Raw genomic sequence first — 14,852 nt, forward strand, 5'->3', positions numbered from 1 at the left:
AATATAAGTATAGAGCTTCATGTCTTTTTTTTTTTTCACCATTCTGCTCATCTATCACCATTTTTCAACACTACTCTTCTGTATGTCCTTCAGTAGTTTCTAATGCTATTTCAACAAGGTCTGGGTAACAGGTTTTTTTTATATAATCAAAATATTTCATTGATCCAGGTTTCTAGAATCAGACTGGTTATATAGAAGTAACTAATTTTCTTTGGCATAAGGGTACTACATACCTCTAACCCCCTTCCAGTAAAATTGTAAGAATGCTCTTCCCTCCAGCTATTCACACGGCTGCCCCTTTCTTGTTAGTTAACAACTTAAATGTCACCTCCTGAGAGAGGTCTTCTCAAACTATCCCATCTACAGCAGCTCCTCAACTACTATTATGTCTACCTGTTTTAATCTTAAGTAACTAATATTTAGTACATCAATTAGACAATTAACTAAAATCTAGAAATCAAGTTCCACCTCTCAAGATTAATTCACTTAGGTGAGTCATTTTGTTCTTCCCATTTCAGGCTTCTTGTTGTTGTTGTTTAAATTATTATTAGAAAGGGAAATCCTATACCACTTATTGAATATTTTCTCCCTGAAAAGATGAGTCAAATGAAGTGGCAGCAGGGGGTGGGCCATGACAACCCAAACATAGTAAAGCTAGAGGTTTTTTGTTGATTTTTTTTTTTTTAGCAAACTGAGGTGGGAAGGTAACTCTAAATTCACACAGAACTGCCAGATTAATCCAGCCATATAATCATCTAGGATCATTGTTTCAAAACAATTACCATTCACACAAGAACTAATATCCGCATTAATGGCTTGGGTTCAAATTCTGACCCCATCACTTCTCAGCTCTGTGGCCTTAATCCTGTGACTTCAGCTCTCTGTGTTTTAATTTCAACATCTACGAAATGAAGATAAAAATAGTACCTTCTCAAGAGAAAAAAAAATAGTATCTTCTCATAAGGTTGTGGAAATTAAGTAATATTCCACACAGACAGCATAGGTTAAAACAGTGCCTGGTACGTTAAGTGCTTAATAACTGCTAGCTAATATAATTATTTTCCTCATATTCCAGCATACACTAGAGTAGTAAAGGAGAAAAAAAGGCCAGTTGCAGTGGCTCACACCTGCAATCCCAGCACTCTGGGAGGTCAAGGTGAGTCCAGGAGTTTAAGACCAGCCTGGGCAACATGGCGAAACCTCGTCTCTACAGAAAAATTTAAAAATTAAGCAGATGTGGTAGATCATGCCTACAGTCCCAGTTATTTGGAAGCTGAGGTGGGAGGATCACTAAGCCCAGGATGTCAAGGCTGCAGTGAGCCAGGATCACACCACTGAACTCCAGCCTGAGTGACAGAGCAAGACGCTGTCTTAAAACACCACCACCACCACCACCACCACCACCCACCCCCTCTTTATATGAAGTTTTACCCTTTCAGTGCCTTTACCCCTTGAGTCCCTCTAGAGAAAGGGATAAGAGGCTTGGTCATGAAGCCATGAACAATTAGATCTACCTAGACACACCAAAAAATCCAAACAACTCCGGTAGAAAAGGATCTTAGGGCTCTAGTCCCATGCTGTCCAACAGAACTTTGTGCAATGATGAAAATGTCCTATGTCATGTTCTCCAATATTGCAGCCATTAGGCATATGTGGCAGCTAAGCACTTGAAATGTGGCTAGTATGGCTGAGGAACTGAAATATTTAAATTTTAATCAACATAATTTTAAATTTAAAGAACCATGTGTGGAAGTAGCCACAGTACTGGACAGTGCCCATTCCCATCTTCTCGAGTTCTCCAGATAGCAAGCCACCCACCTTCCACAGCATTCATATTACCTCTGACTTACGCACCAACAATGCTTCCTGACAGGAAACTCAAGTCTCTCCCAATGATCTACTACCCATCGCTCATAAATGTATCCCTTCCTAGAGGCCACAAAACAACTGTATTCCCCTTCAAAAGACTATCAGTGGAGGAGAGGGGAGTATAGCTGACACAAGGTTGGCCATTTACTGATAATTGCTAAAGCTGAGTGACAGGTACATAAGATTCATCCAACTGTTTTCTTTTTAAACACATTGAAATTTTATATTTTAAAAACCTTATTAGTGTTTACTTCAAGCTCATTTCATTTTCTAACTGAAACATATTCTTCCAAATGTGTTTCCTTAGTTTTAGTGAGGACCCCCTCCAATTCTTTTATCACACTATGAACCATTTTTTTCTACATACACCAAGTGTATAGCATCCCCGTGTTTTAGCACAAACTTTCTCTGCCTGAACTTCCTCCTCTCTTACATGGCCTCACTGAAAACTGCTTATCATCCTTGAAGATCCTTCTCAACTCTCATCATTTTGAAGCCCTTTTTCTTCACTGCCCACCCATGGCAGTCCCCTCCCAGTGCTACCAGTTTAAACTATCTGCACGCCTGCCTTCTCTACATTGGGTAACCTGGAAGCACAGATAATGTTTCATTCATCTTTGTCTCTGTACTAGTCTGACAGCGTCAAATGTGTAATGAATTAATGAATATACAAACTCAATGAAATGCTAAACTGCATCCATTCATACTGTACTACCCCAAGCCCATCAATACCACTTTTCAACCTTAACTTGCTGGTGTAGTTTCTACTGGTTTCCAAACACGCTAATAAGAACAGCTAAAAGTTACTGAGCACTTATTATTTGCCAGACACTGATTTAAGCGTGTTACACGTTTAATTCATTTAATCCTCTTCCATCCCCTTTTTACAGGGGAAGAAACTTAAGCATAAGTGAAAATAACTCGCCTTACATCACAAAATATGAAGGAGCAGGGATGCGAATATTAGTTGTAAAGTCCCTGCTCCTGTGTACAATAAAGAAGTCAAATCATAATGATCTCAAACGCAAGCTTCCAATCCCAAAATTCAGATTTGGGAAAGGGGATTAGGATGCAAAATAGGAATACTGATCTGTAAAAAGAAAAAATAACTTTAGGATTCTCCATAAAACAGTGTGAGGGAAAATGGTAATCTTTTTATTCTTGTAATTTATAGTAAGCTACTATTGAATAAGAAAGGTAACTTGTACCAGACAAGGTTAAGTTCTACAGGAACTCTTTTTTAATTATTAGAATTAGTTTTATGGAAGATTTGGGATAGATCTTAAAGGGTAAGTATGAGGATCTCGAATGGCAGAACAATGATGGAGAAGCAAGCAAGAGGCAGACATTGGGCACTGAACCTCCGCAAGCAGTGAGGAAGGAGACCATCTTGATTTAAATGGAGGTCTTATTTTTGAAGAGTTAATGGGAAACATGATCAGAAAGATAAAATGGAGTTCTACCAGGGGTCAGCAAATGCCCATGGGCCTATGGCCTATTTTTATATGGCTTAAAGCACAGAACATTTTTTACACTGTAAAGAGCTTTTAGGTCAGGCGCGGTGGCTCATGCCTGTAATCCCAATACTTTGGGAAGTGCAAGTGGGCAGATTACCTGAGATCAGGAGACTAGCCTGGCCAACATGGCAAAACCCCATCTTTACTAAAAATACAAAAATTTGCCGGGAGTGGTAGCATGCACCTGTAATCCCAGCTACTCAGGAAGCTGAGACAGGAGAATTGCCTGAACCCAGGAGGCAGAGGCTGCAGTGAGTCAAGATTGTACCACTGCACTCCAGCCTGGGCAACAGAGCAAGACACTGTCTCCAAAAAAAAAAGAGCTTTTAAAGTATGTAAAGAAAAACATGCAAACACTCACAAAAAGGGGACTATATATGGCCTGCAAAGCCTAAAATATTAACTATCGGGCTGGGCATGGTGGTTCACACCTGTAATCCCAGCACTTTGGGAGGCTGAGGCAGGTGGATCATCTGAGGTCAGGAGTTTGAGACCAGCCTGACCAAAATGGTGAATCAACCCCATCTCTACTAAATACAAAAAAAATCAGTCGAGCATGGTGGCACATGCCTATAACCCCAGCTACTTGAGAGGCTGAGGCAGGAGAATCGCTTGAACCCGGGAGGCAGAGGTTGCAGTGAGCCAAGATGGCACCATTGCACTCCAGCCTGGGCAACAAGAGCAAAACTCCATCTCAAAACGAAACAAAACAAAACAAAACACAAATTTACTATCTGGCCCTTTATGAAGTTTGCCAGGCCTTGGATTAGGTCATAGAAAGCTGTGAAGGAGAAGACTCCCTCAGGCTTGGGAATAGGGTGATTTTTAAACAGAGGGGTTACCCAACACAAGTAGAGTTGAAGCCTAATAGCAAAAGGTAGGCTAGGCTAAACCCATGGATAAAATCAATGTATCGTAGTAATTAAGAATAAAATAGGCCGGGCACGGTGGCTCAAGCCTGTAATCCCAGCACTTTGGGAGGCCAAGACGGGCGGATCACGAGGTCAGGAGATCGAGACCATCCTGGCTAACACGGTGAAACCCCGTCTCTACTAAAAATACAAAAAACTAGCCGGGCGAGGTGGCGGGCGCCTGTAGTCCCAGCTACTTGGGAGGCTGAGGCAGGAGAATGGCGTGAACCCGGGAGGCGGAGCTTGCAGTGAGCTGAGATCCGGCCACTGCACTCCAGCCCAGGCGACAGAGCGAGACTCCGTCTCCAAAAAAAAAAAAAAAGAATAAAATGTACAACCACCTGATATTATTGCTTGGCCCAAATAAGTAACAGTATAGCCAGGAATTTGCATAAAGCCACAGAGGAAAGAAATTACTTCCTCAATTATTACATTCATTCCCTCTGGAAGACTAACACGTACTGCTGAAGTCTTGTTCAGTGTCCTTCTAGCCCCAGACTTTGAAGCCTACCAAAATGGACTGAGACAGGGAAAGCGCGGGCAAGCGAGTTCCATACTCTAATTTTCCTACAAAAACATCCTAAGTGGTGTGTGGGTTCTTAGATCAAGTCGCAAACACATTCACAGCCCATGATATCGTACAACACTACTTTTAGTTCAAATTAATTATGAGTAACAATGGACTATCTGCCAAAATAGGCAGCTGCAGAAAACTAACCATCATTTATGATGCTGTTTCCAAATTTCAAAAAAAAAAAATTATAAATAAACTTTTTTTGATCGAAATTCACTGATAGAGAACTGCCAGGATTAAAGCATGGTTGACTGAAGAAATTTTATGGTGGACAATATTGACTGGATTGTTTTCTTCATTGATTTTTTTTTTTTTTTTTGAGATGGAGTCTTGCTTTGTCGCCCAGGCTGGAGTGCAATGGAGTGATCTCAGCTCACTGCAACCTTCACCTCCCAGGTTCAAGCGATTCTCCTTGCCTCAGTCTGCCAAGTAGCTGAGATTACAGGTGCCTGCCACCACGCCTGGCTAATTTTTTTGTATTTTTAGTAGAGATGGGGTTTAGTCATGTTGGCCAGGCTGGTCTCAAATTCCTGACCTCCGGTGATACACCTGCCTCAGCCCCTCGAAGTGCTAGGATTACAGGCGTAAGCGACTGCTCCCAGTCTTCTTCACTGATTTTTAGTGGCTTTTGTCATATCTCTATATTACAGGCAGTGGAACACAGTTATTAAAAAGCAAAGACTTTGAAATCTCACAAGGTTAAAAATCTCAGCTTTGTCACTTCCTATCTCTTTGACCTAAGGGCAATTTCCTTAATTTCTCATATCCATCACTTCCTCATCTGTAAAAAGGATATGGCACTACCAGTCTGACAGGCTGGGCTGTTATAAGACTTAAAAGATATACAAGTAATGCTCTTGGCACAGCTCTCCTGAAACCTAATAGGCACACAATAAATGGTATTTATTTTATTATATAACATGTATTACATAAATAAAATGTTCATCATCTCTTTTCACATCATAGATAGCTAAATGTGGTTTTTTTCTTCAGAAAGAATGGCCACTACTACCACTTGGCTCAGAAATGCTAGTCTTTTTTTTCTAAAATGTTTTATATAGAAAAAATTTTAATAATAAATAGACATTCTTATGTATTTCCTTACCCTTTTAGATTGGGTTAAAAAGTATGGAGACTTCCAGCTGGGTGCGGTGGTTCACGCCTGTAATCCCAGCACTTTGGGAGGCCGAGGCAGGCAGATCACGAGGTCAGAAGATCCAGACCACAGTGAAACCCCGTCTCTACTAAAAATACAAAAAATTAGCTGGGTGCGGTGGCGGGCGCCTGTAGTCCCAGCTACTCGGGAGGTGGAGGCAGGAGAATGGCATGAATCCGAGAGACAGAGCTTGTAGTGAGCCGAGATCGCACCACTGCACTCCAGCCTGGACAACAGAGCAAGACTGTCTCCAAAAAAAAAAAAAAAAAAAAAAAAAAAAAAAAAGCTATGGAGACTTCCTATAGCATTTATAGACTATGAATGACTAAATTCCCTATCTGTCACAAATGTGAATTCCTCATTTTCTTTATTTCTTCCCTTTTTTTTGGCGGTAGGGGGATACGGTCTCTGTCGCCTGGGATGGTAAACAGTGGCTCAATCATAGCTCACTGCAACCTCGAATTCCTGGGTTCAAGTGACCCTCCTGACTCAGCCTCCCAAGTAGCTGAGACTATAGGCATGCACCACCACCATGCCCAGCTAATTTATTTTTGTAGAGATGGGACCTCACTATGTTGCCTAGGCTGGTCTTGAATTCCTGAGCTCAAGCAATCCTCCTCCCTTGGCCTCCCAAAGTGCTAGAATTACAGGTGTGAGCCACTGTGCCCAGCCAAAATTCCTCATTTCTTTCCATTTTTCACATTGTTGAAGTATAGTCCTTCACCCAGAGAAGCTAGTGACTCAAGTTCCTGATTGATTAAAAGAAACCAATCATAACATTTTTTAATACCATCACTAGTTTTCTTCTCCTGTTCTCACTTGCATATACCTTTCAGAGATCCAAAACACAATGATAGTAACTAATTCATTCTGTTCTGTCTCTGCCACTTTCTGAGTGAATTTAAATAGGTCACTTAACTTCCCTGGGCCTTCATTTCCTCATGGGTAAAATGGGGACAGGATAACAGATGATCTAACAGGGCTATGTGGTAATCACATGAGATTATGTATGCCCTGGGAGAATAAACTCAGGGTAGGGCCCGGTCCACTCAATCCTGTTTCCCTCCTTTTTAATTATGACCCTAATCAATTTTTACAAGCTGAGGTCAGAAAGCTTCTCAAACATACTTATTTCTGTGCCTAGCCAGTGGCTGTCCCTGAAGCACTAAAAAGAACAAGACCCTTAGCAACATACCAGACTGCTGATGACAGGGGCTGGAGCGCAGTGATGTGACTATAGCTCCTACAATCTTGAACTCCTGAGTTCAAGCAATCCTCTAGCTTCAGCCTCGTGAGTAGCTGAGATTACAGGTATGTGCTGCCATCCCCCATTAATTAAAAAATATTTTTTGTAGAGATGGGGTCTTGTTATGTTTCTCAGCCTGGTCTTGAACTCCTGGCCCTTCCCACTTCAGTCTCCCCATGACGTGGGGAGGTTTACAGACATGACCCAGACCCATTCTTCGGATGTTTTTTTTTTTTCTGGTTTTTTTGTTTTGTTTGTTTTTCTCTTCATCTAAAAGAACTCCTTTCAAGATTTTATGAGGCAGAAGTAAACAGTACCATCTCAAACACCTCAATACCATAAGGTGGCAGGGGTAATGTAAGCTTTCTGTCTAGTCTATACTACCACATAAGCTCCAGAAAGACAGAGACCTCATCTGGCTTATTCACTACTGTATTCCCAAGCCTCACAAGCAGTAGGTACACCAAAAATAAAAAAAAAAGGGGGAGGGAATTAAACGTGGCATGCCTCTAAATGCCATGCTTTCTACATGACAGCTTTTTCTTGACAGGGTCAACTCCTACTGCCTAATAATAAAACTAACAGCCGGGCACGGTGGCTCACGCCTGTAATCCCAGCACTTTGGGAGGCCAAGGTGGGTGGATCACTAGGTCAGGAGTTCGAGAACAGTCTGGCCAAGATGGTGAAACCCCGTTTCTACTGAAAATACAAAAATCAGCAAGGCACGGTGGTAGGCGCCTGTAATCCCAGCTACTTAGGAGGCTGAGGCAGGAGAATCGCTTGAACCTAGGAGGCGGAGGTTGCAGTAGGCCGAGATCATGCCACTGCACTCCAGCCTAGGCGACAAGAGAGAAACAAATTCCATCTTTATTAATAAAGTAAAATAAAATAAAATAAAACAAAACAAAACCAATAGTCTGGCTGGGCACCATGGCTCACGCCTATAATCCCGCCACTTTGGAAGGTCGAGGTAGGCAGATCACTTGAGAATAGGAGTTCGAGACCAGGCTGACCAACATGGTGAAACCCAATTTCTACTAAAAATACAAAAATTAGTCAGGCACAGGAGTGCATGCCTGTAGTCTCAACTACTCGGGAGGCTGACACAGAAGAATCACCTGAACCCAGGAGGCAGAGGTTGCAGTAAGCGAAGATTACACAACTGCACACCACTGTACTTCAGCCTGGGCAACACAGCGAGACTCCAGCTCAAAAAATAAAAATAAAAATAAAACCAATAGTCCCATATTCAACAAATTATTATTATTATTTTGAGATGTAGTCTCGTTCTGTCGCCCAGGCTGAAGTCCCCTGGCACGATCTCTGCTCACTGCCTCCTGGGTTCAAGAGAATCTCCTGCCTCAACCTTCTGAGTCACTGAGACTATAGGTGTGCCACCACAAGTAGCCAATTTCTGTATTTTTAATAAACACAGGGTAGGCCAGGCACAGTGGCTCATGCCTGTAATTCCAGCACTTTGGGAGGCCGAGGCAGGTGGATGACGAGGTCAGGAGATTGAGACCATTCTGGCTAACACAAAAAAAAAAAAATACAAAAAATTAGCCAGGCGTGGTGGCAGGTGCCTGTAGTCCCAGCTACTTGGGAGGATGAGGCAGGAGATGGCGTGAAACCAGGAGCTGGAAGTTGCAGTGAGCCAAGATCGTGCCACTGCCCAGAGTGAGACTCCGTCTCAAAAATAAACAAACAAACAAACAAACATGGGGTTTCACCATGTTGGCCACGCTGGTCTTGAACTCCTGACCTCAGGGGATCTGCCCGCCTCAGCCTCCGGAAGTGCTGGGATTATAGGCATGAGACGCTGCACCTGGCCACAGCAAATTGATAACTTACTGAGCATACAAAGTTGTAAAAGGCACTTCTTTCTACTGTCAAGATGCTCTGCATCTAGAAGGAAGATAATGCAAATACTTCCACATAAGTCAGATCCCAAATAAAGACATGCACCGCATGTTTCAGTTAACAACAGACCTATATACAATGATCAACTAGTAAGTTAAATTAAATTTATTCTTAAAGAAAGGTATTTTTGACCAGGCACAGTGGCTCACACTTGTAATCCCAGCACTTTGGGAGGTCAAGGTGGGCAGATCACTTGAGGTCAGAGGTTACAAGTCTTAACTCCTAACCACACTGAACTTTCTGTCTGCAGAGAGTACTGGTCAAGAGTTCACAAAACGGCTAGGCATGATGGTGTGCACCCACAGTCCCAGCTTCTTGGGAAGCTGAGGTGGAAGGACTGCTGGAGCCCAGGAGTTCAACGCCCTGGGCAACACAGCAAGACCTCATCTCTGGCCGGGTGCGGTGGCTGACGTCTGTAATCCCAGCACTTTGGGAGGCCGCAGCAGGTGGATCACCTGAGGTCAGAAGTTCGAGACCAGCCTGGCCAATGTGGTGAAACCCCATCTCTACTAAAAACACAAAAATTAGTCAGGCGTGGTGGCGCACACCTGTAATCCCAGCTATTCAGGAGGCTGAGGCAGAATAATCGCTTGAACCTGGGAGGCCCAGACTGCAGTGAGCGGAGATCATGCCACTGCGTTCCAGCCTGGGCGACAGAGCAAGACTCTGTCTCAAAAAACAAACTAAGAAAGATGTTTATCAATTTAGTGTATCCTAACTGTACAGTGTTCATCTACGGTAGTATACAGTAATGTCCTAGGCCTGCACATTCACATACCACTCATACAATGACTCATCCCAAGCAACTTCCTGTCCTGCAAGCTCCATTCATGGTAAGTGACCTATTCAGATATACCACTTTTATCTTCTATGCTGTATTTTTACTTACCTTTTCTATGTTTAGATACACAAATACTTAACATTATGTTACAACTGCCTACAATATTCAGTACAGTAACATGCTATATAGATTTGTAGCCTAAGAGTAATACTGTGTACCACAGCCTACATGTGTAGTAGGTATACCATCTAGGCTTGTGTAATGATGTGATCACCTAAAAAATTTCTCACAACACATCCCCATCATTAAGCAATGCATAAACACAGTTTCTCATCACCGAAGATGGTATGAATGTCAAATAAACACATGAAAAGATGCTCAGTATCACTTTGCATTAGGGAAATGCAAAAGAAACCCACAATGAGGCCAAGCACAGTGGCTCACACATGTAATCCCAGCACTTTGGGAGGCTGAGGTAGACGAATCACTTGAGCCCAAGAGTTCAGCACCAGTCAGCACAACATAGTGAGACCTCTTCTCTACTAAAAATCAAAGCAAATTACCAGGTGTGGTGGTACATGCCTGTGGTCCCAGCCAGGAGGCTGAGGCAGGAGGATCACTTGAGCCTAGGAGGTCAATGTTGCAGTGAGACAATATCACATCACTGCACTCCACCCTGGGTGACAGAGCAAGACCCTGTCTCAAAACAAAAAAAAAAAAAAAAGAAATCATACACTGCTAGGGGAAGAAAATATAGTACAGTCACTTTAGCAAACAGTTTAGCAATTACTTTTAAAATTAAATAAACACTCACAGGATTATATGTACCCTGGAAAAATAAACACTTTCCACAAAACCCAGCAATCTAATTTCCATGCATGCCAACCAAGAGAAATAAAATCGTATGTTCACACAAAACCTGTACATAAATATTCACACCAGCTTTATTTTTGTCTTTTTTTTTTTTTTTTTTTGAGACGGAGTTTCACTCTTGTTGCCCAGGCTGGAGTGCAATGGTGCAATCTCAGCTGACTGCAACCTCCGCCTCCCGGGTTCAAGCAATTCTACTGCCTCAGACTCCTGGCTGGGTTTACAGGCATGCGCCACCACGCCTGGCTAACTTCATATTTTTAGTAGAGATGGGGTTTCTCCATGTCGGTCAGGCTGGTCTCAAACTCCCAACCTTAGATGATCCGCCTGCCTCGACCTCCCAAAGTGCTGGGATTATAGGCGTGAGACATCGCACCTCGCCTCCAGCTTTATTTTTAATAGCCAAAACCTGCTAACTCAACGTCCACCACTAGATGAACAAACTGGTACATGCATATGATAGAGTACTACTCAACAATAAAGAGAAAGAAACTACTGAGTAACATGCAATAGTACAGATGACTTTCTTTTTTATTGAGAGAGTCTCACTATGTCACCCAGGCTGGAGTATAGTGGCTCGATCTTGGCTCACTGCAACCTCTGCCTCCTGGGTTCAAGCGATTCTCCTGTCTCAGCCCCCTCGAGTAGCTGGGATTACAGGTGTGAGCCACCAGGCCCGGTCAGAGATGACGTCTTGCTGTGTTGCCCAGCGCCTTGAACTCCCGGGCTCCAGCAATCCTCCCACCTCAGCTCCTCAAATAGCTGGGACTATGGGTGCATGCCATCATGCCTAGCCATTTTGTGAACTGTTGACCAATGCTCCTCTCTGCAGACAGAAAGTAGGGTGTGGTTAGGAGTTAAATGGGAACAAAGAGGAGGCTGGGTGCAGTGGCTCATGCCTGTAATCCCTCCCAACACTTTGGAAGGCCAAGGCAGGAGGTTCCCTTGAGCCCAGGAGTTCGACACCAGCCTGGGCAACAGAGCAAGATCCTGTCTGCGGGGGAAAAAAAAGAAAAGAAATCAGCTGGACATGGTGATACACACCTGTAGCCCCAGGTACTCAGCAAGTTGAGGTGGGATGAATGCTTGAGCCCAAGAATTCAAGGTTACACAGTTACAGTAAGCTATGATCGTGCCACTACACTCCACCCTGAGCAACAGAGAAAGACTGTCTCCAAAAAAACAAAAGATGACAACGGGAGGTGGGTGTAGTCCCAGCTACACCCTACACCTTCAGGAGGCAGAATCATCTGGGCTCAGGAGTTAAAGGTCAGCCTGAGCAACATAACAAGACCCTGTCTCTTAGGAACAAAACAGGAGGGGGAGAAAGTAGGTGGAGGGGGAAAGAAGGGAAGGGAGGGAGATAGAGAGGAAGGGGTGGGAGAGACAGAGAAAGAAAAATAAAAGAAGAAATAAAAAGAGGCAGAGAAAGGAAGGCGGGGAGGGAGGAAAGGGAGGAGGCAGCGGGGAGGGGAGAAAAGAAGGAAAGGAAGGATGAAGAAAAAGAAAAACGACAGTGAAAGGCCAGGCAGCCAGGCATGGTGGCTCATGCCTGTAATCTCAGCACTTTGGGAGGCCGAGGCAGGTGGATCACCTAAGGTCATGAGTTTGAGACCAGCCTGGCCAACATGGTGATATCCCATCTCTACTAAAATATAAAACCTAGCTGGCCATGGTGGCAGGAGCCTGTAGTACCAGCTACTTGGGAGGCTGAGACAGGGGAACAGCTTGAACCTGGGAGAGGGAGGCTGCAATGAGTCAAGGTTGTGCCACGGCACTCCAGTCTCGGCAACAGAGCGAGACTCCATCTCAAAAAAAAAAAAAAAGCAATGTACTAGAAATAAAAGTACATCAGATTCTAATGTCAGTTATGCAGCCAATGATGAGACACTCTGGCAAATAACCCTCTTGGTCTCAATTTCTTCACCTGTAAATAATTCAAGTACTAAAAAATCACCAGAGCCAGAGAAATCCAAACTATCAGGGAAAGGGAGGGGCCCACTGAGAACCAGCTCAGCAACCCGACCACAGCTGGTCTTCCCTGGACACCATGAACCACACCGTCCAAACCTCTTCACTCCCACCAACATCGGCCATCCCCCTAACTATGAGATGCTCAAGGAGGAGCAAGAGGTGGCTGTGCTGGGGGTGCCCCACAACCATGCTTCCCTGATGTCCACCGTGATACACATCCACAGCAAGAACTCCATGCCCGACCATGTTGTCTGGTCCCTGTTCAACACCCACTTCATGAACTCCTGCTGCCTGGGCTTCATAGCACTGGTTTACTCAGTGAAGTCTAGGGACAGGAAAATGGTTGGCGACCTGACCAGGGCCCAGGCCTACACCTCCACCGCCAAGTGCCTGAACATCTGGGACCTGATTGTGCACATCATCATGACCATTCTGCTCATCATCATCCTAGTGTTGATCTTTCATGTCTATCAATAGATCAGGAGGCATCATCTAGGCCAGGAGCTCTGCCCATGATCTGAATCCCACGTACTCCACCTTCCATTCCTCGCTCTGCCCCCAGAGCCAAGTCCTGTATCAGCCCTTTATACTCACACATTTTTCTTTTTTTTTTTTTTTTCTGAGACGGAGTGTAGCTCTGTCGCCCAGGCTGGAGTGCAGTGGCGTGATCTTGGCTCACTGCAAGCTCCGCCTCCCGGGTTTATGCCATTCTCCTGCCTCAGCCTCCCGAGTAGCTGGGACTACAGGCGCCCGCCATCTCGCCCGGCTAGTTTTTTGCATTTTCCTAGTACAGACGGGGTTTCATCGTGTAGATCAGGATGGTCTCGATCTCCTGACCTCGTGATCCACCCGTCTCGGCCTCCCAGAGTGCTGGGATTACAGGCTTGAGCCACCGTGCCCGTGCCCGGCCACTAAACTACACACTTTTCTACAATGGCATTCAATAAAGTGCTCGTGTTTCTGGTTAAAAAACAAAACAAAACAAAACAAAACAAAAAAAACACCAGAGTCATTCCAACTCCAAATGTGTTTGACTCTACATTGTTGAATATCTACTATGTGCCAAGAACAGAACATAAGAATAATCTAGGCTGAGTGTGCTGGCTCACGGCCTTAACACTTTGGGAGGCCAAGGCAAGAGGACTACTTGAGGGCAGAAGTTCAAAACCAGCCTGGGTAACAGTGAGACTGTCTCTACAAAAAAATTTTTAAATTGTAGGAAGCAGCACTTTGGGAGGCCAAGGCAGGCAGATCACTTGAGCTCAAGAGTTTGAGGCCAACCTGGGCAACATGGTAAGACCCTGTCTCTACTAAAAATACAAAAAATTAACCGGGCATGATGGTGCACGCATGTGGTACCAAGCTACTTGATGAAGCAGGAGAACTGCTTGAACTCAGGAGGTGGAGGTTGGAGTGAGCAGAAATTGCACCACCGCACTCCAGCCCGGGTGACAGAGCGAGACGGTGTCTCCAAAACAAAACAAGAAAACAAAAAAAAACCTGAAGGGTGTAATGGTGCATGTGCCTGTGGTCCCAGCTACTCAGGGGGCTGAGGCTGGAGGATCACTTGAGGCTGCAATAAGCCATGATCACAATACTGTACTCCAACCTGGGCAATATAGCAAGATCCCGTCTCAAAAAAAGAATACATAAAAACAGAAAATATTAAGACTTTAGTATCTCACTTTATAAAGAAGGTGTTCTTTCCTTTTTATTTTTTGAGACAGAGACTCGCTCTGTCACCCAGGCTGGAGTGCAGTGGCGCAATCTCGGCTCACTGCAACCTCCACCTCCTGGGTTCAAGCGATTCCCCTGCCTCAGCCTCCCAAGTAGCCGGGACTACAGATGAGTACCACCACGCCCAGCTAATTTTTTGTATTTTAGTAGAGATGAGTTTTCACCATGTTGGCCAGGTTGGTCTTGATCTCCTGACCTCATGATCTGCCCGCCACGGCCTCCCAAAGTGCTGGGATTACAGGCATGAGCCACCGTGCCCAGCCAAGAAAGGAATTCTTTCTCTTTTAATAAATAAAC

The 14,852-nt window shown here is 44.3% G+C and overlaps 1 pseudogene; it reads left to right on the plus strand.

The window, feature by feature from the left end:
* Positions 1 to 12,956: 12,956 nt before the first annotated feature.
* Positions 12,957 to 14,150, plus strand: LOC105507885 (annotated as a pseudogene).
* Positions 14,151 to 14,852: the final 702 nt, after the last annotated feature.

Source organism: Colobus angolensis, unplaced genomic scaffold, assembly GCF_000951035.1.
Source record: "Colobus angolensis palliatus isolate OR3802 unplaced genomic scaffold, Cang.pa_1.0 Scaffold10, whole genome shotgun sequence".
In the NCBI taxonomy this organism is placed as follows: domain Eukaryota; kingdom Metazoa; phylum Chordata; class Mammalia; order Primates; family Cercopithecidae; genus Colobus; species Colobus angolensis.